Source organism: Cupressus sempervirens, chromosome 8 (genome assembly GCF_028749045.1).
Source record: "Cupressus sempervirens isolate cs-2001-9-10 chromosome 8, ASM2874904v1, whole genome shotgun sequence".
NCBI classification, from domain to species: Eukaryota; Viridiplantae; Streptophyta; class Pinopsida; order Cupressales; family Cupressaceae; genus Cupressus; species Cupressus sempervirens.
In genome coordinates this window covers 839190738-839215677 of record NC_143125.1, presented here as the reverse complement: position 1 = coordinate 839215677, position 24940 = coordinate 839190738, and the positions used below count along the sequence as shown (strand labels likewise).

Sequence of the window (24940 nt, the reverse complement as noted above, 5' to 3'; positions counted from 1 at the left end):
ATTTTGAACAACTTGGGCTTCATAATGTTAAAATGAAAAAGGTCACAGGTCACCCTATTTCATTTTAACTCAATGTTTAAACATTAGTTCTCCATTCTGCCTTATACCCTATCCTTTCCAAAGCCTTCAGATTGCTCAATCGTTTCTTTGAGGGTTCATCTATGATTCATCCTATTGTTAACCATGGCCTTATTTTTATGCTCTGTGTAGTTTGGTGTCCATCTCTTCTCTTTCCTATCAATTGATCACATGAAAATGGTGAGTGAGGAATTATAGTTTTAAGGGTTTCAAGTGGGAATTATAGTTGGAAGGGTTTGAAAGGTAGACGTTGGAATTACACTGCTACCTATCGAGCGACACGAGAGATTTGCACATTTTGACAGAGTTATTGTTGTGGAGAGTAGGTAAATTCTTTGGAGTCAATAATTTACTATTGCAACTACTGATTGTTTGGTAGAAACCATAGAATTTTCATTTTGTGTGTGGAATGCTTACAAGGAGCTTTAGAACATAATAAGTAATCACTGATATTTTTGCTAGGGTTTCAAAAATTAGTTGTGGAATTAGATGAATGTAATAGGTAATCACGTGATGCAATCGACCTTTATTCATGGAGGATGCTACCATATTAACTTGGGGATTTGAACCCTAAAATCATGCTCAAGAGATTGATATTTTGAAGATGTGTTTTTGTTTTTAAAATTTTAATTGATTTTCTTTTTACCTTGAAAGCAACACACCCTTGGCTTTATTTCTATAATTAAGGGTTTTCTTTTTGCTACTTCTCACATGTTGGTACCTTTAAATGAATGAAAAGATAGTTACCTTTCTCACTTCTTCTCATAAATAATTGTTATAAGCTAAATCAAAAGGTTAGGTGTGACAAAGAAAAGTATATGGGATATTGGTGTTGCCAAGGCAATCTTGTTTAAATTTATTGCATATGTCATATCTATATGACATTGAAAATTTACACAAGCAAAGAAGAATGTGCCCATTTTACTACAAGGATGATTAACAGTGAGGAATGCACTCTTTTTAGTCACCTATTTTCATGGATTCTCCAATTCTGTGGATTTATTTTTTGTTTAGACACCCTAGTTTTCAAGGAAAAGATGGCTTTATAGAACATTTTGTAATTCAATTGAAATGGATGAATTCAAATCGATACAAATAACACAACTTCTTTTTTTGCGTTGGTGTTCTATAAATCTTTCTGCTTATCCTTTCAATACTTTGCATACAGAGTAACCAAACTTATGGGCAAGCACAATGCATAAATGTTCATAGATAGACCCTTTTTCAAATTCATCTTGTAAATGAGTCATTAACTATATTTGAAAGTACACAAATTTAAGAATTTGTGGAAAAATGGTTTAAACATAAGTCATCCTTTGTGTGTTTTGCAATCAGATAGAATGGTGAGAAAAATGGCATGACAAGAGATCTTACCTACTCTCCCCAATGAGATTTTCTGAGTACCCAAATTCATAAAATCATTGCACTACTCCATACTTGCTATAACATTGTTCTCACCTAGTTACTTTCTAGCAACTTCAGACAAGGCATTCAAATATGTCTTGTTCATCTTGACTTTTCCACCCTCCTCCTCGCATATAGTTTCAAGCCCCTATAAAAAGAATAGTCAGACTAATGCCACCTTAGATTTTCATGTCTATTGGGCTCAATAAGCCAGTGGAGGTGCCAAGTGCTAGTCAACTTCTTCTTAGGAATACATTGTATAATACTTATTACTTACATGGATCACATCTGTCTTTACTCCATCCACTCCCTACCTAGAAAGATAAGAGTAAAAAATGTCATAGAATTCATGAATTTCATGGCATGATACAACAACTATTCTATTGGCCATTAGCCTATCCACTACCAAATCTTGCTTTGTTTTCTTCAAGCCATCTGAGAGAACAACTTTTGTATCCTTGGAAGAGAACTTAGTTGTAACATTTTGAACTCCCCCCAGTACCCACATAGTGCATGCTAAACATAAATAGACTACAAGTGCCCAAAATTAGCCTTCAAATCCCTCACAAGTCCTACCATTCCTCTATTACTATTTAGATTTAACTTGGTATTATCACCACTTCTAGAAGAAAAACTTTTATACCCATACGTAGGGTCCTTGAAATTGCAATTTTCTTCACCATCATCACTTGATTTGTAATTTTCTTCTCCAAGAACCTTGAGCCTATAGTTTTCTTTGATAGTCCATTCATCATTTCCATCAACATCCTCAAACCTTGTATATCTGGATACATAGTCCAAGAACCTATAATTCTCTTCAATAGTCCTTAGTTGGCAAGGCATCTAATGGCCTTCCTTGGCCACATCACTAGCTTTTTCCATTGGAGTATCATTAAAACATATAGATTTCCACCCATCATCAATAATAAAAAAGACTAGAGGACACCCCTCCTCTACAAAGTCCTTCACACCCTTGTACACACTTTTTGGATTAATTTTCAAATAAAAAGAATTCCAAGTGCACCACCCAAATCTATCAACAATAGGAGGAAGTGGTTTCTCCTAGAGAAGTCTAAACCTCCTCAAATGACCTTCCAAGACTTCCATGGCCTCCCCAACAAGATCATAAGGATCATTGCTAGCATGCATATATATAGAACTCATGAACTTGAATTCCTTCACAAGACTTGAGCAGCTTTCTACACACATACCAACATAGTAATCACTTCCTCCTTGTAATGAAGCTCTGAACTTGCCTTCTATAATAGGTAGAATGAGAAGATAAGGATAATATTCACCAGCCTTATCAAATAGCATAAATTGGGTCTTTGACTCTACATCTCTCCCATTGTTTCCCACCATTGGTTTACTCCACTAGAGAGACAACATGCCTAAAAATACTCAAAAACCTAATGCCTTTAAACTTACCTAGAGAGACAACATGCCTACTTTTTTTTCAAGTGCCTTGAATCCAACAAAAGATGCATTTTAATCTCCACTAGAATAAAAATGTGTAGTGAATATGATATTAGGAGGGACATCAAACAAAAAGGGAAGGCCATGAATGGGAAGCTTCCCTTCACACAGGGCAAAAGGTTGATTCTCCTTTATAGATGAGCCTTGTTTGACTAAATCCTTGCAATATTCTCCATTAAGTAGTTTCTATGATGATTGGTTAGTACCCACATGTTCTTCTAGCTTGTCCTTACAAAGTTGAGGTTTCATGATTGTCCTTGGTTCTTCCATTGCACATAGAACACAATGCAAATTACATAATATCACTTTTGAAAACTAGTTAGTGTGCAAATAAAAGAATTCATGCAATTGGACATTTGTTAAATTAGGCTATTGGGTGAGATTAGTCTTAATAGCTACATGGGCTTGTAGGCATTTCAACTAGACTCAAACTCGATAACTACTTATAATTTCATTTTTCTCATTTACTAGCAGTTATATTTTTCTGATGTTCATCTAGATAACTCTTAATCATTCATCTTCAGGTGTTTTTTTCTGAGGCTTAATCCACCTAAATTGTTGTGGGGAATTCCTCATTGAATTGGTCCGATGTAATGGCTGCACTAGTTGACTGTTAGTAGTTTAACATTGGCAATTGATAGCTAGATATTCTTTGAATTTGTTTAGATTCTTATTTCTAAAAGGAAAAATTAATTTTTTTGAATTGTTCTAGTAAGTGTAAGTAAAAATTTCTCACAAAATTTATTTCTAAGACCATAAATTTATAATTTAACCATTATATTTAAAGAATTATTATTCCTTCTTTTGTTTCTTTTCAGTTTTCACAAATTCATAAGTTTATAATCTACACCATTGTTGTCAAGTCATTTTAAGTATTCATATATTTAATCTTAAAGCTCTCATCTTAGTGTATATATATTTTATATTGAAATCATTTACAAATCTTGTGTTCATTCAAACAACATAATGAGAATTATAAGCTTATTCAAGCTTCTTTTAAGCAACCACACTAGAAACAACATTTGGAAGACCAAGAGTTGCAACTTAGAGTCCACCTTTTAACAATGAGACAAATGCAACCAATAGAAGACAAAGAGTCACAACTTAGAATTGCACAAAGATGTCCCTCTTGGGATATGAACTAGGGTCTCCACAGTTAGAGCTCATTGCTTCAATCAACTAAGCTAAACCCCTTGGACCATCATAGTGTATATTAAATATTTTATGGTTTGTTATATATTTGTAATGATTCTAAGAAATTACCTTGCTCTAATATTTTATGGTTTGTTATATATTTGTAACAATTCTAAGAAATGACCTTGCAGAGCAATGGTTGTAAGTGTAGAACCAGAATCAGTGTGCAAAGAACATTAACAAATAAAGTAAACATTCACAAACCAAAAATTAAATTCACATATATGCTTAGACAAAGAAAGCAAAAAAGAAGTGCAAACCTCACAAGAGAAAACAATCCATGCTTTCTTGATTCTGTAGATGTGTCCTTTTGCTGTGGATGTATGCTCAAGATGCTCAAAAGTTGCTTCAATGGAGATGGGTAATAGCAAATTGGTAGCTTTGTGAGCTCTCAATTTGGCATTATAAGGGTAATATTGATGGCTTTGGTTCTCAAAATAGCATGGTAACTTTAGCTCAAAGATTGTTGATGAAATGGCTTGGGATGGGATTCAATTTATAGGCTAAGGGGTAGAGGGATGGAGGGCTTAGATGCAAGGATGGATGAAGGCTTAAGGAGGGCTAGGATGCACTCAAAGGAGAGCACATGGATTGTGCTTGTTTAGCACCAATGGGAAGGTGACACTTGTCACAAGGAGGATGAGTGTGAGAGGGTAGGGTAAAGGGTTGGTTAAAGTCATGATGAGTGGGGTTGAGTATGTAAGAGGGATGTAAGAGGAATGAGTGTGGAAGAGGGAAGAGTGTGGAAGATGGGTGTAAGAGTCATGAGTGGGCTTGTAAGAGTCTTTATGTTTTGTAAGAGCACTCATGACTTAGTGGTTGGGTTTTTTTGAGGGGAGACTTTGGTTTGGATTAGGAAAGTGTTAAACTTGTTTAAGGAATGTGACAACATTAGGGGGTGGATTAGGCTTGGGTTTAGGATTAGATTAGGGATGTTAGAGATGTGCAAGTGGATGGCATTAATGAGGGTGGGTGAGTTAGTGGCTAAGCTTGGTTAGTATGGGTGGATGGGGTGGATTAGGCTAAATGGAGGATTAGAGATAGGTTAGGGGTTTTTGAATTTGAGGATTTTATTTATCAAATAGATTTATTTAATAAATGAGGATTTTTGGAATTAGATAGAATAATAGGATTTAATTGATAAATAATAGATTATTTGATTTATCAATTAGGACTATAGATGATTAAATTAATCAACTAGGGGATGACAAAGGATTAATTAAATAGAAATTTAATTAATAATGCCCTTTTTAGATAACTAAATAGGATTACTAAAATAGTGTAATCAAATTTAGGTGTCTACATTTTGCCCCTCTTTGACATAGTGTTGAGACAACACCATTTCAAAGAAGTTTGAATGAAGACGACACGAGGAAGATGTTTTAGCAACAAGGTTGCCCTAGTCTCGGATAAGAAGAGGAGAGACTAGACTTAGATGATGCCCCCTCAAGAAGGCGACGGGGAGAGAAATGAATCTCGATGACTTCTTGAAAAGTACAAGAAATTGAGACGAGTTGAGACACAGGTTGGCAAAGGGGCTGAATTAGCTCAAACTCTTACTAAGGGAGAATGATAAAGGGAAATCAGAGGCACAATAGTAAAGCAAGCTTAAGACTTTCCAAGATTCGGGGGGGGGGGGAGATGGAGGAGCGGAGCGCTATAAAAGGAATCCATTGAAGCTTTTTGAGCGGGGGGATACTTCAAAGAGAAGTACCACCATGTAGTTGAACACTAGATTTGCTATAGGACTGTTGGTTAATTGCCAAGGTTACCAAGAACATCAAGGCCTTTTCACCAACCGTTCAGAGGATTGACGAACTGACTCAAAACAAACACACAAGGATTGCCCCAGTATCACACATGAATCCCAAAGGAAGCAGCGTGGAAACGACACTAGGTAACCCACAAGCAGAAAAAGAAAACAAGCAAAAGACCTGATCAAGACCTTACGCTCTAATTGCCCCATTCGTAGCATACCATGATATGGAAGATCATGGCAACCTTGAGGAGGGAACAAGGAGATTGCTTGGAAAAGATATTTCAAGACCCAAAAGGGAAGATCCCAAATCAAAAGAAAGCGAAAATCCAAAAGAGAACTGTTTGCCAACGAGATGGGTAGGACGAGGTACCAACGGACCAAGATCAGACATGAGAAAAGATATATCCTACAAGGATCTATCAGAGAGCACCTAAGCTGATGGATTTGGATGAGTGATGCATCTGGCAAGCTGAACTAAGAAGGATAACACTTTGGTGATAAGAGATCTAGCTAAAGGATGCATTGGAATATCTAACCAAGGTGTGCGATGTGTGCAAGATGTTGACCAAGGATGAACTAACACAAAAGCTGGATAGATACAATGATACTAAGCTAAAGAGGATGTACAAGCTGACAGACCAAGATATGTTACAAATGTACAAGTTTGTTCATGTTTTGGTTTTTTGTGAGATGGAAATGTTTGTGAAGGATGGGATGTCTATAATAGTTGATAGGTGGATAGGTAGATGGTTTGTGAAAAGCTTAAGGAAAATGGGATTCTGTGTGTGCATGTGATAGGATACAAGATTATTTACAAGCTGGAATATGGTACAAGCTTTGGACAAGATTTGGATATATAAAAGGTATGGTACAAGATTTACAAGGTATAATACAAGCTTTGGTACAAGATTTACAAGCTGTACAGGAGGTATTGACAAGCTCCATCAGATTTTGGATATTTGATTGGAACACCAAGGGAACAAGCAGGTGTTTTATGGGATGGTGGGTGGATGGATGAGGGATAGGATAGTGATAGATAATGGATTAGTCTTTAGCACACAAGGCACCTGAATTACTAGGTTTTCACCAAGGTACCTATCCAAGGCGCTTGAATTGCCAAGTTTTCACCATTGGACGCTTATTTCTCTTTACTATTTTTTTCTTGTATTTTTCAAAAGCTGGGTATACCAAGGATCTTCAAGCATAGAACTTCTTGAGATGAATGATGTTAGTGGGATCATTCAAGAGTTCTCCTTCTGGTGTAGATAATTGATAGGCTCTGGAGCCAAAGGAGGCAGTAACCACATAGGGACCAAGCCATGTAGGTTCAAACTTGCCTTTCTTTTCTCGATCTGCTTGGACTTTCATATTTTCTTTGAGGACCATGTCACTTGGCTGAAAGTGTCGTGGGAGCACCTTCTTGTTGAAATTCCTTTTGAGACGAGTTTGATAGACTGTGAGATGGTCGTAGGCTTGTTGTCTCTTCTCGTCTAAGAGATCTAGCTGGGTGACTCGAGCTACTCTGTATTCTTCATCTGAGATTTGCCCTCGCAAAGATATGCGTAGTGAGGGAAGTTCAACTTCTATAGGTAATACCGCTTCGGCACCATAGACTAGGGAGTATGGAGTTGTGCCTGTGGATGTACGGAAGGAAGTTCGATAGGCCCATAGAGCCGGATTTATTTGAAGGTGCCAATCATGGCCGGAATCATTGACAACTTTCTTTAGGATTTTGAGGAGGGTTTTATTAGTTGCCTCTGCCTAGCCGTTACCTTGTGGGAAATATGGGCTAGAAAAGTGGTGATGGATGCGGAGGGAAGTGCATAATTCTTCCATGTTGAGATTTTCAAAGTTACCTCCGTGGTCAGTGAAGATGGTGGATGGGATGCCGAAGTGGCAAACAATGTGGTACAAGATGAACTTGGAGACTTGAACTCCTGTAGCTAAGACTAGGGGGACTGCTTCCACCCACTTAGTGAAATAGTCTATAGCTGTTATTATCCATTTATGTCCATCAGATGAGAGAGGTGTGATAGTTCCAACTAGATCAAGGCCCCAACAAGCGAAAGGCCAAGGTGGTGCAATAGGCTGTAGATCCTGTGCTGGAGCGTGCACAAGATTTGCATGCTGCTGACATGGGAGACACTTTTTGACAAAGTCACAAGAGTCTTCTTCAATGGTAGGCCAATAGTAGCCTGCTCTAAGGATTTTTCATGCTAGGACAATACCACTCGTGTGGGCACCGCAAAGTCCAGAATGTACTTCTTTTAATGCCATCGTGGCCTCATTTTCATCTAAACATCGAGAGAGAGTATTGTGATAACCCCGACGATATAGGGTATTGGCTATGATAACATAGCGGGATGATTTTCGGATGAGGTTCTGGCGTTGGGTACGTGTGAGGTGAGGGGATATGATACCATTGTTAAGGTAAGCATGAATTTCATGGTACCAAGGGGATTGGGGACCAACCAAGATACAAACACGGTTTGAATCCTCATTCGCATAGGCAGGTGTGAGGAGCTGCTCAACTAAAAACTCATACTGCGTAGCTTCTTGGGGAATTTCCAAGAGCGAGCCAATAGTGGCCATGGCATCTGCTGCCTTGTTTTGCATTCGAGGCACTTGTGTAAACTGAAGCTTTGTAAATTGCTGGGTCAGCTGATCAACTAGCTCTTTATAGGGTAATAGCTTTTCATCTTTGGTTTGATATTCATTTAAGACTTGTTTGATGATGAGTTGGGAATCACCAAAAACTTGTAACTCAGTGATATTCCATTCTACAGCTATCTTTAATCCTACTACAAGAGCTTCATATTCTACTATATTGTTGGTGCTAGGGAATTGTAGCTTGAAGGCTTTTGGAATGTAATCTCCTTGAGGTGTAACTAATAATATTCCTGCCCCTGATCCATGAGAGGTGTATGAGCCATCAAAATAAAGCTTCCATGGGGGCTGTTCTTCAGTTAGGCAGATATGCTCATCTGGAAATTCTATGAGCAAAGGATATGCATCTACTAGAGGTGCATCAGCTAGGTGATCTGCTATAGCTTGCCCTTTGATTTCCTTTCTGTCCACATACTGGATGTCAAACTCACTTAGTAGCATAACCCATTTGGCCAAACGGCCTGTAAGTGCTATTCTGAAGAGCATATACTTGAGAGGGTGAATCTTGGAGACTAGTTGGATGGTATGACTTAGCATGTAGTGGCGAAGCTTTTGAGTTGAGAAAACAACTGCCAAACAAGCTTTTTCCATAGGAGTGTAATTGAGTTCATAACCAAGTAGGGTTCTACTGATATAGTAGATGGCTCTCTCTCTGCTATAATCATCATGTTGTGCTAGAAGTGCCCCTAGAGTAGTAGGTGTTGCTGATATATACAAGATCAAGGGACGATCAGGAACTGGTGGAACCAAGATAGGGGGATTGGTGAGATACTGCTTGAGCTGATCAAAGCTGCGCTGACATAAAAGATCCCACTTGAAGTTCTCATTCTTCTTTAGCAAGTGTGAAAATGGTGTACACTTATCTGCAAGTTGGGAGATGAAGCGCCGGACAGATTGAAGTTTTCCCTGAAGAGAGCAAAGTTGTCATAGTGTCTGGGGAGGAGGCATGTCTAAGATAGCCTTGACCTTTTTGGGGTCGATCTCTATACCCCGTTTAGAAACTATGAAGCCTAGAAGCTTGCCAGATGTGACCCCAAAGACACACTTCTTGAGATTTAGCATGAGATAATATTGGGCCAACCTATCAAAGACTTTTTCCAGGTCAGCAAGATGATCCATGAAGGTGTGAGATTTGACCAGGATATCGTCCACATAATCTTCCAAAATGCTATGGATAAGATCATGGAAAATGGCTGTCATAGCTCTTTGATAGGTAGCCCCAGCATTCTTTAGGCCAAAAGGCATCATGGTGTAGCAAAAGGTTCCCCAGGGGGTAGTGAATGCTGTCTTATGCTGATCCTCTTCTGCAATCTTGATCTAATTATACCCAAAAAATCCATCCATAAGGGACAGGATTTCATGTCTAGCTGTAAGATCTACAATCATATCTATGTTGGGCAAGGGAAAATCATCCTTTGGACAAGCTTTGTTAAGATCTCTAAAATCAGTACAGATTCTGATGTCACCGGAAGGCTTAGTGACATGGACCATGTTGGAGATCCATTCTGAGTAGTCGATAGGTTGGATAACCTTAGCAGCTAACATTCTTTCTAGTTCAGCTTTGACTAGTAATGCCACCTTGGGGTGCATTTTCCTAAGCTTTTGTCTGACGGGCTTGATCTTTGGATCGACTGCAAGATGATGAACTATAAGCTTTGGATCGAGTCCTGGCATGTCCTGATATGACCATGCAAATCGGCCAATGTTCTCTCGTAAAACCTCAAAGAGGAGGTCAGCTTGGTCTTCTGATAGGGATGTAGCAATGTGAACGATTCTAGGGATCTCTGAAGAACCAATGTTGACTTCTCTAGTATCCTCTATTAGAATAGAAGACACCTCTGCTCGATTATCTTGAGGAGGCAATACTAAATCCTCATGTTCTACTTGTGGCTCTGGATTTTCTTGCTGAGGGGTTCTCTTCGCTGCCTTAGCTAGTCCCAGATTTACCTTAGTTCCAGTTTTGGGTGTATCGAAACTAGGTTGGGGATTTTCTCCCAAATACCCCTTGGGATCTAGCTTGTAGATGTAGGCAGAATCTGGCTTTGTCTTCTTATGATGAGTTTCAGCTCCCATGAATCTTAGAAGTGCTTCCTCTGATGCGAACTCATCAATATGTATGACACTTGGTTGGTCCCAATCTATGAGTTGTGGATGAGCAAGTGGTAGGTCAATGAGATGGATGGATAGTTCTCGGAGAACAGAGTCTCCTAGGTAGATTTGGTCTGGGATATCATCGTAGGCTCTCTTTTCAACTTCCTCAGGAATGTCTTCAATTTCGACAAGGTCACGGTGGATGTTCGAAAAAGCGTGACCATTCTCGTTGGTGCCCCCAGTTGTGGGTATGCCAAAGCCAAGACCTGACTTTATTTCCCAATCATGTGCTTCGATGGGACATTGCATGCCCCTTTCTTCTAGTCCTAGTCCACCTCCTTGATAGTTCCATTTTTTAGTGATGAGCTTATGTTGTTGGGGATACTTCTGGCTAAAGTGATCAAGGCGTGCTTGATTTCTTGGAGGTGCATCCTTATGTAGCCAATTGTTGATATCTGGAGTGAGCTCCTCATGAAGAGGGGTTTTTGAGGACACAAAGGTGGTTGGGCCAAACTGTTTGTATCGAGGAGGTGGAATCTCCTTAGCTTTTTGATATGTTGGCCATCCATGGGTATGTGGATCAAGTGGGATTGCTCCGACAGCAAATGCATCTGATAGACTATATTCTCCACATCCTTTGTTGTTGATCTTTACAGTAGATAGGGTGGAGGCAAGGATGGTTTCTGCGTCATTACAAGTGTGGGATGAGCTGGCAATGGCTATGCCGATGTCTATTCCAGGGCAATGGTTTGTATATGAAGCTTCAACCGCATTGCAGTAAGCAAAGAGTTCTGGATCGGCATGGATGGTTACCTCAGTGCCTTGATGCGGAAATTTGATGCACTGATGGTAGGTGGATGGAACAGCCTTCATAGCATGAATCCATGGGCGATCGAGGAGGATGTTAAATGGTAGGTTTAGATCAACAACATGGAAAACTGTCTCTTGAATGACTGGCCCAACCTTGATTGGTAGCAAAATAGTCCCTTCTGTGGTCCTTTCCAAGTTGTCATAAGCTTTGATGGTGATAACCTCACTGATCATATCTGCCTCAGTATACCCAGCTTGTTTTATGAATTTTAGGGTGCAAATGTTCAAGGCTGATCCATTATCTATCATTACTCTTTTCACGGCAAAATTGGATACCATGATGGCTATGCAAAGCAGAAGGGTGTGATCTGGCTCAACCGCGAGTATGTCGGTGGGTTTGAAAGATAGGGCACATGAGGATGAAAGGTGTCCAACAAGATTACAAAAATCAGTAGCATTGATATCAGAAGGGACACGAGATTCTATGAGAGCACTATCAAGGATGTCTTTGTACACAGGACTAGTGCGGAGAAGGTCTAAAATGGATATTTGGTCTGGCATGTTCCCAAGGTGTTCCAAGATATTGTACCAGCTTTTTGATGGAGCTGATGGTGTTGATGAAACTGGTGGGCCTGCGATGTTAAATTGTGCTCTTCGAGTGGTGACCGCACACTCATTGTCTGGTCCTCAGATATTGATAACATTGACAGAAGGCTCTTTCTCAGATATACAACCTATAAGGCTACCATAGTCTATATAGGATGAAGTGTGGTCATTGTTCTTCACATGCTGTTGGTTTGGCTGGCGGTTGTTGGTGTTGTTTTGGATAGGTGCTTTTCCAGGATTTTGGTTGTTGTGTGGAGGAAAAGCATTTTGATAAATCTGCAAGCCTACATTGGGAGAGGTTTGGGCACCAACAGTGATTTCCTTCTGATCAATGAGGTCTTGCACATAGTCTTTCAGTTTCATGCATCTGAGGGTGGTGTGACCGTTTACCCTATGGAACTTGCAATACTCATTGTCCTTGTACCATGCAGCTTTGGATTGGCTTGGATCAATTTGCTGGGTAGGAGGAAATTTGATGAGGTTTTCCTTAGCCAATTTCTCAAAAATAACATCCAATGGCTCACCAAGGGGTGTATAGTTTCTAGGTGCAGGTTGGAATCTGGGCTTTTGCCCTGCAGCTACATTGATGGCATTAGCTTGATTGTTAGACCCTTGAAAGTTGGGTCTTGTATTGTGGTTTTGATAGCTTTGGTTATTTCGTTGTTGGTAATTGGTAGCTTGTTGGTTGTTTGTTTGATATGGTGGGTTAGACTGGTTTTGAGAAGGACCAACAATATTCACATGTCTGGTGTCAGTAACCCCATCTGTTGCAACATGCTTGTTTTTGTTCCAATACCTAGACTTGTCATTGGAATGTGATTGATTTTGGTTGGTCTCTTTGTAAATCTTTACCACACCATCTTTGATGAGTCCTTGCTCAAGGATCATTCCTTTCTCTTTGATATCCTTATAGGTCTACAAACAGTTCATGGTCATGTGGTGAGCCAAGCTGGGATGTGCATTATCAATAAACATTTTTACCACATGGCGTTCTGGCAAGGTGCAGGATATGCGGGTGGTAAGGGTTTGCCATCTTTGCAGGTATTCGGCAAGGCTTTCTCCACCTTTTTGCTTGGTGTGGACAAGATCAACTATTGATAGCTCTGTTTCAACAAGATGGGCATATTGGGCTACAAATGCCTCAGATAACTCAACAAAGTTTTTAATTGTGCCATAGGGGATTCTATAAAACCATTCAAGAGCTGGTCCAGCCAAGCTTTTGGGAAAAAGGTGCAAGAGGAAGACATCATTGTATGCCACGTCCTGGCAATGCATGTAAAATTCTTTGATATGTGTGACAGGGTCTCCTTTTCCTCTGAATTTGTCAAATTTAGGTACCTCAAAGTGTTCAGGAAATGGTGTCATGGTAATGGCTCTGTCAAATGGGTAAGGACACACATTCTCAAACTTGAATGTCTTTGGATCATTCCCTTCTTGGATGGCTTTCAGAGCTGTCTTCATTTGCTCCCACTCTGAATTGATAGGTGATGGTTGGGGTGCCCCCAATGTAGGAGTGCCTTGAGGTAGGTATGTGCTGGATGGGGCCATTGAATATGTATGGTTATGAGGGATTTGCTGATAGGGATTGTACATTGTTTGGGCAGCTGCATGGTGGATGACGGGTTGTTGAGGGGGAGGTGGCGCATATTACTGCATGTGCTGTGAGGCTTGCTGTTGATATGGGATTTGAGGTTGGGATTGAGGAACATAAGCTGGCTATGGGGTAAATGGATTGCTTTGTGGAGGTAAGGTATAAGATGGTTGTGAGGCTTGGGGAAAGGATTGGGGGGCTTGTGGGGTTTGACCAATATATGTGGGTTGTGCCCCCACTTGGGATGGTATCTGCAAATAATTGGTGGTTGGCTGGGGTGGTGGATTACCTCCTAGAAGTGGCATTGAAAAGTAGTTGGTAATAGGAGGTAATGGATTAGTTGGTGGTGGAGGTGGTGGGAATTGAAAGCTTGGGAATGGAATTGATGGGGTTTGATAGCTTGGTGGCTGGATTTGGAAGCTTGGTATAGTGGTGGCGGGAGCTGGGGTCACTTGGGAGCTTGGTAGAAGATTGGCAGTAGCTTGTGGGATTTGATAGCTTTGTGGAGTGAAGGTAGTAGCTTGTGGATTTGTGGCTGGTGGTATTGAGCTCCCAAGACCTAATAGAAATGATGGGATTGTGCTTTGGGCTGTGGTGAACAAGCTGGGGGTGATGAAAGGTTGATTACTTGGCCCCATGGGTGGCATCCCTATTGTATATTGCTGAGGTTGGCCAAAGATGCTAGCACTGATTTGGGAGATGGGTGGATTGGGAAGGCTAGGTTGGGGCACAGCAGCAATAGTGAAGGGGGTGAACGGTGAGGTGTTTTGGGTAAAGGGGGTTTGGAGCGGAGAGGTATGAACCAAGGATGGAGTGGTGGTGGCTGGGTTGGCTTGCGGCATTGAGATTTCAACTTGGGTGGATGATGGTATGTTTGGGTCTGTTGGGTCATATGGATTGGCTGGAGGCTCTTCTTTTGGAATAAATTGAGGATAATTTGGATCATAAGAGCCTATGGGTGGTGGTAGCTGCCCAAACAATGGGTGAGATGGATCTGATAATGGAGGGGGTCTTCCAAAGTCAAAGGTTCCTACATTGTCCCTTCAAAAATTAGCCATGATTGTCTCTTTGTTTTTTGTCTATAATGGTGTTTACCAATACTGCATTTCCTGGTTGGTTCATGAAAGCTTCAATGTCAGTAGGTGATGGCATAGCTGGCTCTGGGCTGAAGGATGGCTGAATGCTCATGGGGGGTGAGGCTGTTCGATCTAAATGATAGGGCTCCATTGCTTCTTTTTTCTTGGCTAAGTGAGTGACGGGTGGCATGAAAAATGCTCCTAGGGATGAGATGCAATAATGCTGATGGATGCAAAAGGGGGAAGGCTTTTCTATGCAAATGATTTCCTAGGTTGAGGCAAAGCTATATGACAAAACCTAAGGAGGATTGGGTTGGGGATTCTAACTTCAAAGATATGTTGTCAAAGTACAAAAGGTTTGCTTTCCTATGTGCAAGCTTGGTGGTGATTGTGTCAACTTAAGGATAGACTAATGATCCTTTAGGAAGAACACGAGATTGACCACTTGCGAATCCCAACCTTTAGCTCAAGGTGATGAGGGATAACAAGTGACAAAGCTAGATTATCCTAGACAAAGCTCTGTCAAAGGGATAACCTTGGTGAGATTGGTGGATTTGGAAGATTTTAGGAATGGCAAACTTTTAGCAAGGTGACAACAATTTTGAAAGCTTAGATGTGCATATTTTTGATTACTAGCTAGATGGTATGATTCTAAATGAGATAGATGAGCTAATAATGCTTAAGGGGATAAGCTAAGATGGCTGGCTTTTCTACAAAGATGACTCTAGAGTGAAACTTATCCAAGAAGATGTGGAGAAACAAGGGTGTCTAATCATAGAAATCATGCCTAGTTGGTAAGGCATAAGTAGGATTAACTCCTGGATGTTGGCTAAATTTGATGGTGCGCTCTATCCAGGCCTCTTGAAGTGCTTCGTCGGTAGCTTTTTCCTCTGCTTTGTGGAGTTTGGAAATTCATGGGCTTGGTGTTATTTCTTTTCTCTTGGCTGAAAGTTCTTGGTATGCTAGAGATGGCTTGAGTTTGACCTTGTGAAACTTCTGTTTGGGTTTGGGTTGTTCCGACATAAATTCCTGAATTTGCTTGGCTTTGGGAAAAATCTCAGTTGTTTTGCTTCAACTTGTTCAACTACCAAAATAGGCAATGACTACGCTAAGTGTGCCCTAAGCTAGGATTGACCAAGTTTGGCAAACATTCATTCAACAAGTAAAATAAAAACAAGCAATAGATAGGAACACCCAGATAGAAGTTTGTGGTTCTCAAAATGTGATACTTGCGCCAAGGAGTGTGTATGTTCTACAAATGTTTCGATCAGTCACTCCAAACACATTAACATCCTAGATGGTTTTCTGCAAGGTAGAAAATTGGTTTAGCTAGGGAGTCCTCGATATACGCAAGGTACGTGAGGCCCAAATCCATAGATGAGACCAAAAGGATGTCACACAGCCGAGAGGAGCGGTAACCCACTTCTCCTCTTTCACTTCTCAAGGGTATAAATTTCCTTGAGGCTTAGCCCGAATGACAAAATCTTGATCCCAAGAGAGGTGTCTTTCGATTCACCTCCTGATTCTTATACTCCACCGGAACGCTGGAGTTGAGGTCATCCAAGGGGTGATGAAATCCCCAAGCAGGCCTCCTAAAAAAAGAAACAAGGTTTTGGATCCTAATCTTATGCACCCAAGATGGCCTCGAAAGACGACAAGGGGAGAGAAGACTCGGATGGCCTTGGGCTAAAAAACACACTTTTTCTTTTACCAACTGACTCTTATGTGTGCTAATCTAGACTTTGCAAGCACTCATGTTTAAGAGACAATGTTCAATTCCAACTTGAAGCACCAACAAAAATAAATTGATCGAAGAATGCAAACAATAAGAAGAGTTAGGGTCAACAAAAGAAAACTCGCGCGCCCGGAGGCCCTCCACGTCAAGTATCGATTAATTTTCTTTAAGGCATTCAAGATTGAGTGTGAGTTTTTTTTAAGCCCAAAACAAAAGTGTGTGAGATTCAATTTTAAGCGCGCGCCCGGAGGCTCTCCACGTCAGTTGTTGTTCAATTTTAGTGCCCAAACTTGAAGTGTGATCGATTTAATCTAGAGTTTTGGCCATTTAAGAATTTTGATAAAGTTAAAGCAAACGTTCAAAGACCAAGTGAGTGAGTTAGATTGTGGAACATTTAACACCTTTTTCAAGTAGACCCATCCCCATAAATGGCGCTGAGATTGCAACCAATGGTTAATATTTGATGGGTGATTAGAAAAGAGGTGAGTCCAAGGAACTACTCAAATTGATTTTTGTAAATTTGTATTTTAACTTAACAAAGTTTCTTTAATGTCCAAAAATCAAACTTTACCTAGATTGCATGTGAAAAAGAGATTTGTAATGGTTAATTGATCCTTGGCATTCAAGATTGGATTTTTTGTTTTAAGCATGCATTCCAAAGAAAGTTGATTTTAATCCATGACATTCAAGAGTGTGTTTTTGAGCAACATTCATTCAATGAAAAATGTGCTTAACCATTCAAGTTCATTTTTTTTTTTAGCAACATGCATTCAAAGACAAATGGTTAAACATTCAAGTTCATTTTTTAGCAACATGAAAACCTACAAGAAACATGGTTAGTGGTTCCTTATGTGCTCCAACCTGCAATGAGACAAAAAAAAAGCAATTTAGTTAGTTAGCCAAAATCTTCAAAAATGAGAGCTTAACTATGGGAAATTTTTTTAAAACTTTTTTTGTTGTTTTTTCTACGCGTAAAAATGCTTAAAATGGTCAGTGTGCAAAGAACATTAACAAATAAAGTAAACATTCACAAACCAAAAACTAAATTCACATATATGCTTAGACAAAGAAAGCAAACAAGAAGTGCAAACCTCACAAGAGAAAACAATCCATGCTTTCTTGATTCTGTAGATGTGTCCTTTTGCTGTGGATGTATGCTCAAGATGCTCAAAAGTTTCTTCAATGGAGATGGGTAATAGCAAATTGGTAGCTTTGTGAGCTCTCAATTTGGCATTATAAGGGTAATATTGATGGCTTTGGTTCTCAAAATAGCATGGTAACTTTAGCTCAAAGATTGTTGATGAAATGGCTTGGGATGGGATTCAATTTATAGGCTAAGGGGTAGAGGGATGGAGGGCTTAGATGTAAGGATGGATGAAGGCTTAAGGAGGGCTAGGATGCACTCAAAGGAGAGCACATGGCTTGTGCTTGTTTAGCACCAATGGGAAGGTGACACTTGTCACAAGGAGGATGAGTGTGAGAGGGTAGGGTAAAGGGTTGGTTAAAGTCATGATGAGTGGGGTTGAGTATGTAAGAGGGATGTAAGAGGAATGAGTGTGGAAGAGGGAAGAGTGTGGAAGATGGGTGTAAGAGTCATGAGTGGGCTTGTAAGAGTCTTTATGTTTTGTAAGAGCACTCATGACTTAGTGGTTGGGTTTTTTTGAGGGGAGACTTTGGTTTGGATTAGGAAAGTGTTAAACTTGTTTAAGGAATGTGACAACATTAGGGGGTGGATTAGGCTTGGGTTTAGGATTAGATTAGGGATGTTAGAGATGTGCAAGTGGATGGCATTAATGAGGGTGGGTGAGTTAGTGGCTAAGCTTGGTTAGTATGGGTGGATGGGGTGGATTAGGCTAAATGGAGGATTAGAGATAGGTTAGGGGTTTTTGAATTTGAGGATTTTATTTATCAAATAGATTTATTTAATAAATGGGGATTTTTGGAATTAGATAGAAGAATAAGATTTAATTGATAAATAATAGATTATTTAATTTATCAATTAGGACTATAGATGATTAAATTAATCAACTAGGGGATGACAAAGGATTAATTAAATAGAAATTTAATTAATAATGCCCTTTTTAGATAACTAAATAGGATTACTAAAATAGTGTAATCAAATTTAGGTGTCTACAGTAAGTACAACCTTGATACCACAATTAACATCTAGGACAAAGGTGGGTTGGTTAGTTGACATGACATGAAGAGGAGGTGTTTGTCAAAGCATACGAAAGAGTACATGAAGAGGAGGAGGAAAAAGTGGAAGAAGAAACATATACATATATATATATATATATATATATATATATATATATATATATATATATATATATATATATATATATGATCTTAAGGATGGGGTCCTCTATCTCTATTGTGCCCCCCTTGGTTCAAAACTCAAGTCAAAAGTGGTTTAAATGGTATTACCTTTTTAAAAAAATGATTCTAATAATTTGGGGTTTCAAATATTTTTATTGAATTTGAGAATAAAAAAAATTTAAGAACTCAAATATTTAGCCTTAATGATTTATTTGTAGTTTTAAAATTGCTCCAAAATGCGGCTCTTTACTAATAAAAAATTTCCTAAAATACTAGTAACTAAATATTTATAAAATAAGAAAAAATATTTGCAAACCTTTCACACTTGAAATGGCTATCAATTTTTGAATCCTTTTTACTAATCTTCATACAAAAAAGCACTTGTTAAAAACTTTTCTCTATAATATTGGGTGAATAAAATCTCTTCTTTCTTCTAAATGTTGTGGAGTTTACAAACTTTTGATGAGTTTTCAACACCCTATAATGATTAGCATGGAATCACATCCAACTTCTAGAAATTTACACTCTATTGAACCCACCAATTTAAGATCTTTAAGAAAAGTTGAAGCTGTATCAGAATTCAACTGGACAAAACCAACATTTGGTGCTCTCTAGTAAACATTCTGATTAATTTTATTTTTAATAATTCTATTAACATGTGGTAGGACCATTTATTTAAATGAAAGAACCAAGAACTAAAAAGAAATTACCAGGAGTGTAAGAATAAATTTTTCAAAACTTAATCTATTGGTGCAGTTAGAAAAGGTGTGATTTTGTAGGGTATATTTTTAATGCATGAAATTTTCTTGGAAAGTAAACACTTCATTGTGCTAGTTTATATTTATTAGAATTTTTCATGTTGCTTTTTTATTTATTAGTCACACCAAGAACAAGTGAGTCTTACTCAAAATATGCTAGAAGGGGAAGAAAATGAAATTTTTATGTTTCTTTTGTTGCTGTATAAGCTAGTGTAATTTTTAGTTTGTACGTATTGGTAAACCATGGTCAAACATTTAGATGGAAAGGTGGGAGGGAAAGTGAAGTATACTAGGAGGTATCAATTGGTATGTGTGAAAGGGAAAGCTTGTGGAGGTTTACTGAAGGGGAGCTAAGAGATCCTGTAGCCTGGTCATGCCAATGCCTTTTTTGCATTGGCACACCAAGAAATGTAGCGTAAGAGATGACACACCTAGGGAAGCATCTACCATCATAAAGTAGGATATATGCCTTATGGATGCCTAGAAATAGTACTCCATGGAACAATGCACATGACCACATTGAAAATCAATATCCATAACAAAATCAAGGGTAAACATTTTGGAAACATAAGGAAAAGGACTTATGCTCATCTGGATGGAGCTTCTTATTGATCTATTGGACATTACCTATAATTTTTAAGATATTCTATTTTTTTTGATATTTCCAAGAAAATGAAACATCATCCCATCGTCTGATACTTTTCAAGGCACTTCTCAATATCTTCTAGTTTATATTCTGCACAGTGATGGAATAGATGAGCAATTGATGCTTCAAGGACCAAATTATTGAGTTTGCAATATGATATTATAACCTTTCCACTAATATACCAAGGTGCTTAAATGGAATGTGTAGGATGGCATTGACCTTGAGCTCCCAATTGACACTTTACTAAAAAATATAGCTCATTGTTGGCTTATCATCTAAAATCTCTTTATTGTCACCAAAACAATTGCACAAGTAAGGTTTGTTTAGTTTACTTGCTAAAAAATAAACTAAATTTATGAGTAGCTTTATATAATCCTTCAAATGTTGCAATAGAACTAGTAATATGGGGAGACTCTGTATTGCCATCCTTTTATATGCCTTTTACAAAGTTGGCTTGATGTTGCCAATTCTGCACCATTTCAAATAATCTGAATGCATACAATTACAGGCATAAGAGTCTCACAAAGAAAATGTATCTGGAATATTGGATTCATAATGCCAAGAATAGGAAAAGTATGAAAATATGAAGATCAAATTGTTAGGTAAGGAAAGAGTTTGGCTCTAGAATAAGCTTTTGAATCAAATGGTACTCATGTATTCAGTTGATAACATTGTACTCATGTGTGATAATCATGTATTACATTGAAAACATTGTACTCAAACTTCTCCTATATTTTTTCCTATATATACATTACAATGTTTTCTTTTCTAGCTTTAGTGTATCTTGGTTAGTAATTAATTGAGTTCCTTACATATCTTATATGTTGATGATGGATAAGGAAATAGAAATTAAAAATCTCATATATAATCGAATTCAGAAGCAATAGTTCTCAACATTATAGATTGTAAGAAATCCATATTTAGGAACACAAGGTTTCAACATTGTAGATTGTAAAATTTATGTTATTCGATGTTCATTTATGTAATCAATAAATGTGTCTTATTAGAGAATTTAGAGAATAAGTTGTTTTATTAGAGAATTTTGAGAGTATAACTACTGAGTTCCTTTACTTGAATGCTCATGGAAAAATATATGAATGGTTGTATTTACATAGAGACTCTCATTTTTTTTGAAGTATTTGAAATAAACATTTTCTTCTATCTAGTAATTTGTTTTGGTGCCTCCTTTCCCAACCAAATCATTTTAACTATAATGAAGAAGTCCTCTAATGAAGAGTTAATACTTATTACCGATAATGTTTGTTGAATGTGACTTTGTATTGATTTATGCTTGTATAGTGGCTTAGTATAGTTTAAATAGTATAACTCACTATCAGACTTTAATGGTTTCAATGGTTCTTGTAGAGTATGAGAGCAGAAGGAATCAATGACTATTTTGCTTTGTGGTTCATGGTTTCAATGGTTCCATAGCCGCATAAGCATAAGGTTCATTTAAAGTGATCCAGTGTTTCACTCTATCTCCAAACTCTTGAAAGAAGACTTCAGTGTAAGCTACAAAACCCTTCCTACATTGTTAGGAACATAGTCTCTTTTATACAAGTATGATGACCAAGCAAATAAATTAAAGCTTAATGATTTACAAGTGTTGCTTACATAATGATTTGAAGCATCTTTTTTTAGGAGGGCTGCAGATATTATGTTTTGAAGAGGCCTCGATCTTGTAGCTACAAGGAGCACATATGTTACCACTTACATATGAATGGTAGTTAAAAGTATTTGTCCTCACAAGGTCTCTCAATGGATTATTACAAAAAAGTTCTCAACGTTTTGTCATATTGACACAAGGGCTAGGTAGATTTCTCAACCCAAATTTAATTTTCTTCAAACTAAAGCAATGCAATTGGGATTATTTAAGACTTTTTCTCCATACTAACATCTTGGGTCCTCTATTCCTGTGGGGTGATCAAAACCACTAGCTATTTTTGCAGAGTGCATCTAGGTTCCCAAATGGAAATTCATAATACTCACTTCAAGAACCTCATTTGAAGGTATAGATTTAATGTCTCTGAACAATTTATTGCACTTAACTATTTAAAAGACTTATTCTTGCATTAGCCATCTCCAATATTGAATCACTACACATAGGTTAGCAGGATGTTTTGTGCTTTGATATCGCTATAGGATGCTATGCTATTTCATATTGAAATTTTTGTAACTTGAACTTTGAGAAATTTTTTCAAATAGTTTTCTTTATTTTATCACTGTGAAAACCCAACTAATTTTTCCTTCAAATAAAATCCAAGGATTAGCTTCTGTAGTTTGCACAAGCTTTGTCCTTTGCTACATGAGAGTTAGGAACTAGGCTGGTTACTTGCACAGATTCTTTGTGAAAAACATTTGATTATTTTAAAATAATGCATGGAGTAATTTTGAAACTAAATAACAAACAATTTTTGTATTGTAGCTTTGAATTTTTGATATTTACAAAAAGTATTCCTCAAATATGACCACCATGCAATGCTGACTACTGCTATGTAATATACCAGCCCTTGTAAATTTGAAGTATTACTTGAGAAAAGAAGTATATTATTTATAATAAGAGAGTAGAGCCATATAAAGAATAAATATACCTATTAAGAACATGCTTTCCCCTATTGAATGATTTTCAAAAGGTAATGTCCATCTACCTAGAGCACACATAGATCACATCTAATTCATATTTCCTTTTATATCTTACTGAAGAGAATATATTTCCTTGAGAAAAACATTGCTATACATTAATATGTTTCAATCTTTTAGTCATCTTCATTAGTTGATGCATTAATCACATTAGTCATTGCTATCAGGATTAGTGAAGGAATGCTACTGATAGCACCTAAGTAACTTTCACCTTGTGACATCTCTTTGAGGCATTTTGCAAATAATTAAGATACATTGTCTATAACTGCACATTTTGCAAACATTTGGGCCTTCTAAAAATTGTAGGATCATTTTAGTTACATTTGAAAACATTAATCAATAATTTCCATATGTGTAGATATAAACATTAACTACAACATGTCCAATCTATTTGTAGATATCATTTCTTGTGAAGAAAGACCACACCTGACAATATGAACCCAAAACAAAATAATGAGACAATGGCTGTATTGTGGGCTTAGTTCCAAGAAAACTTGATAAATGTTATTTTCCTTGCAAAAAGTGTAAGGGCTTAAAGAATCAAATAATTCTAATCACAACATCCCAGAGTCATTGTAGGCAACATGGTCACGTTGAAGGAGACCATGATTTTCGTCCATTGCTAAATGTGGATTTCCTACTGGAGGAACATGGAGGTGTGAATATCTAAGCTGAGTATAACACTCCCATGGAAGAATATGATAATGTGCCAAAAGACATGATTGAAGAAGATGGTATTGGGGAAGGTGATGAAGAGGCTCACAATGATAGTACTAGAAAATTTGATAATGATGATGAAGATGGTCTTGATATACCTTTACTTGAGAAGGCACACAAGCCCTTATACAAAGGCTCTCAAAAAACTCTACTCTCAACTATAGGGTTTTTGGTGAACTTAAAGGTTATGAATGGTATATCCAATGTAGCAATGTCACGTATACTAAGGTATGGCTTTTTTGTCATCTTCAATGTTAGCATACAATTAATATTCATTATATTAACAATGCATATTTGTTGTTGTATGTTGATTAGTGAGTTTTTCTTACCATCATCAAATATTTTGCCTCATTCGTATCGATAATTATCTAACATTATGAATAAGATTGGAATGAAGTATCAGACAATACATGCATGTCCCAATGATTACATTCTATATCATAAACAACATGAATTTGCAAAAAAATTCCCTGATTGTCATATTAGTAGATATTGGTTAGATCAAATAACAAAAAAGGCACCTCACAAGGTTCTTTGGTACATTCCCATTATTCCACATATTCAACGATTATTCAGGTGTGCTAGCTTGGCACAATTTATGGATTACCATACATGCAATATAAGTCAAGATGACATTATGCGAATGCCTGTCGACGGTTCTACATTTAAAGAGATAGAAGAAACATGGTCACACTTTAAAGAAGAACCTTGTAATTTGAAGTTTTCATTGGTAGTGGATGGTGTCAATCCATATGGAGATATGAGATCTATTTACTCAGTGTGGCCCTTTTTTTATATTAACAATAACATTCCTCCTTAGATGTCCATAAATAGGGAGCACATAATGTTGTCAATGATTATGCCAGGTATTTTTTTCATTTTATTGTTATCTAAATTAATTTATAAATGGTGCATGAAAATGGTCATAATAATTATGTAATGTTTATGTTCAGTCAATTACTAGGTAAGTACCAAGTTAAAGATATGAACGTGTATATTAAGCCCCTAATTGATGAGTTGTTGAATTTATGGAATGGTGTTACTATTTATGACATCTCTAGACCAATAGAACATCAAAAATTTCAATTCCATGCAATGCTTGTATGGACAATACATGATGCCCCTAGGCTAACTCATTTTTGTGATATGTTATATTGTTAAGATCACATAGTTTTGGTCTATTATAGTGCTTACACATTACTATTGTATGCTTAAGTTGTGCATGATAATTATAAATGATCCAATTGTATGTGATCTTTTAGGTCTTTAGACAAAGGGAAATTTTGCATGTCTAGTTTGTGGTGTGAAGATGAAATCTCGTCATTTGAGAAGTTTAGAAAAGTAGGTCTTCGATGAGTTTAGGCACTTTCTCC

General features: G+C 37.7%; 2 pseudogenes; one reads left to right on the top strand and one right to left on the bottom strand.

Annotated features, from left to right (window-relative positions):
* The window catches only part of LOC149545027 (galactinol--sucrose galactosyltransferase-like), a 147593-nt pseudogene extending 144291 nt beyond the window's left edge, over positions 1-3302 (bottom strand).
* A 249-nt stretch (positions 3303-3551) lies between these two features.
* LOC149545026 (carotenoid 9,10(9',10')-cleavage dioxygenase 1-like) overlaps positions 3552-24940 on the top strand; it is a 35953-nt pseudogene continuing 14564 nt past the window's right edge.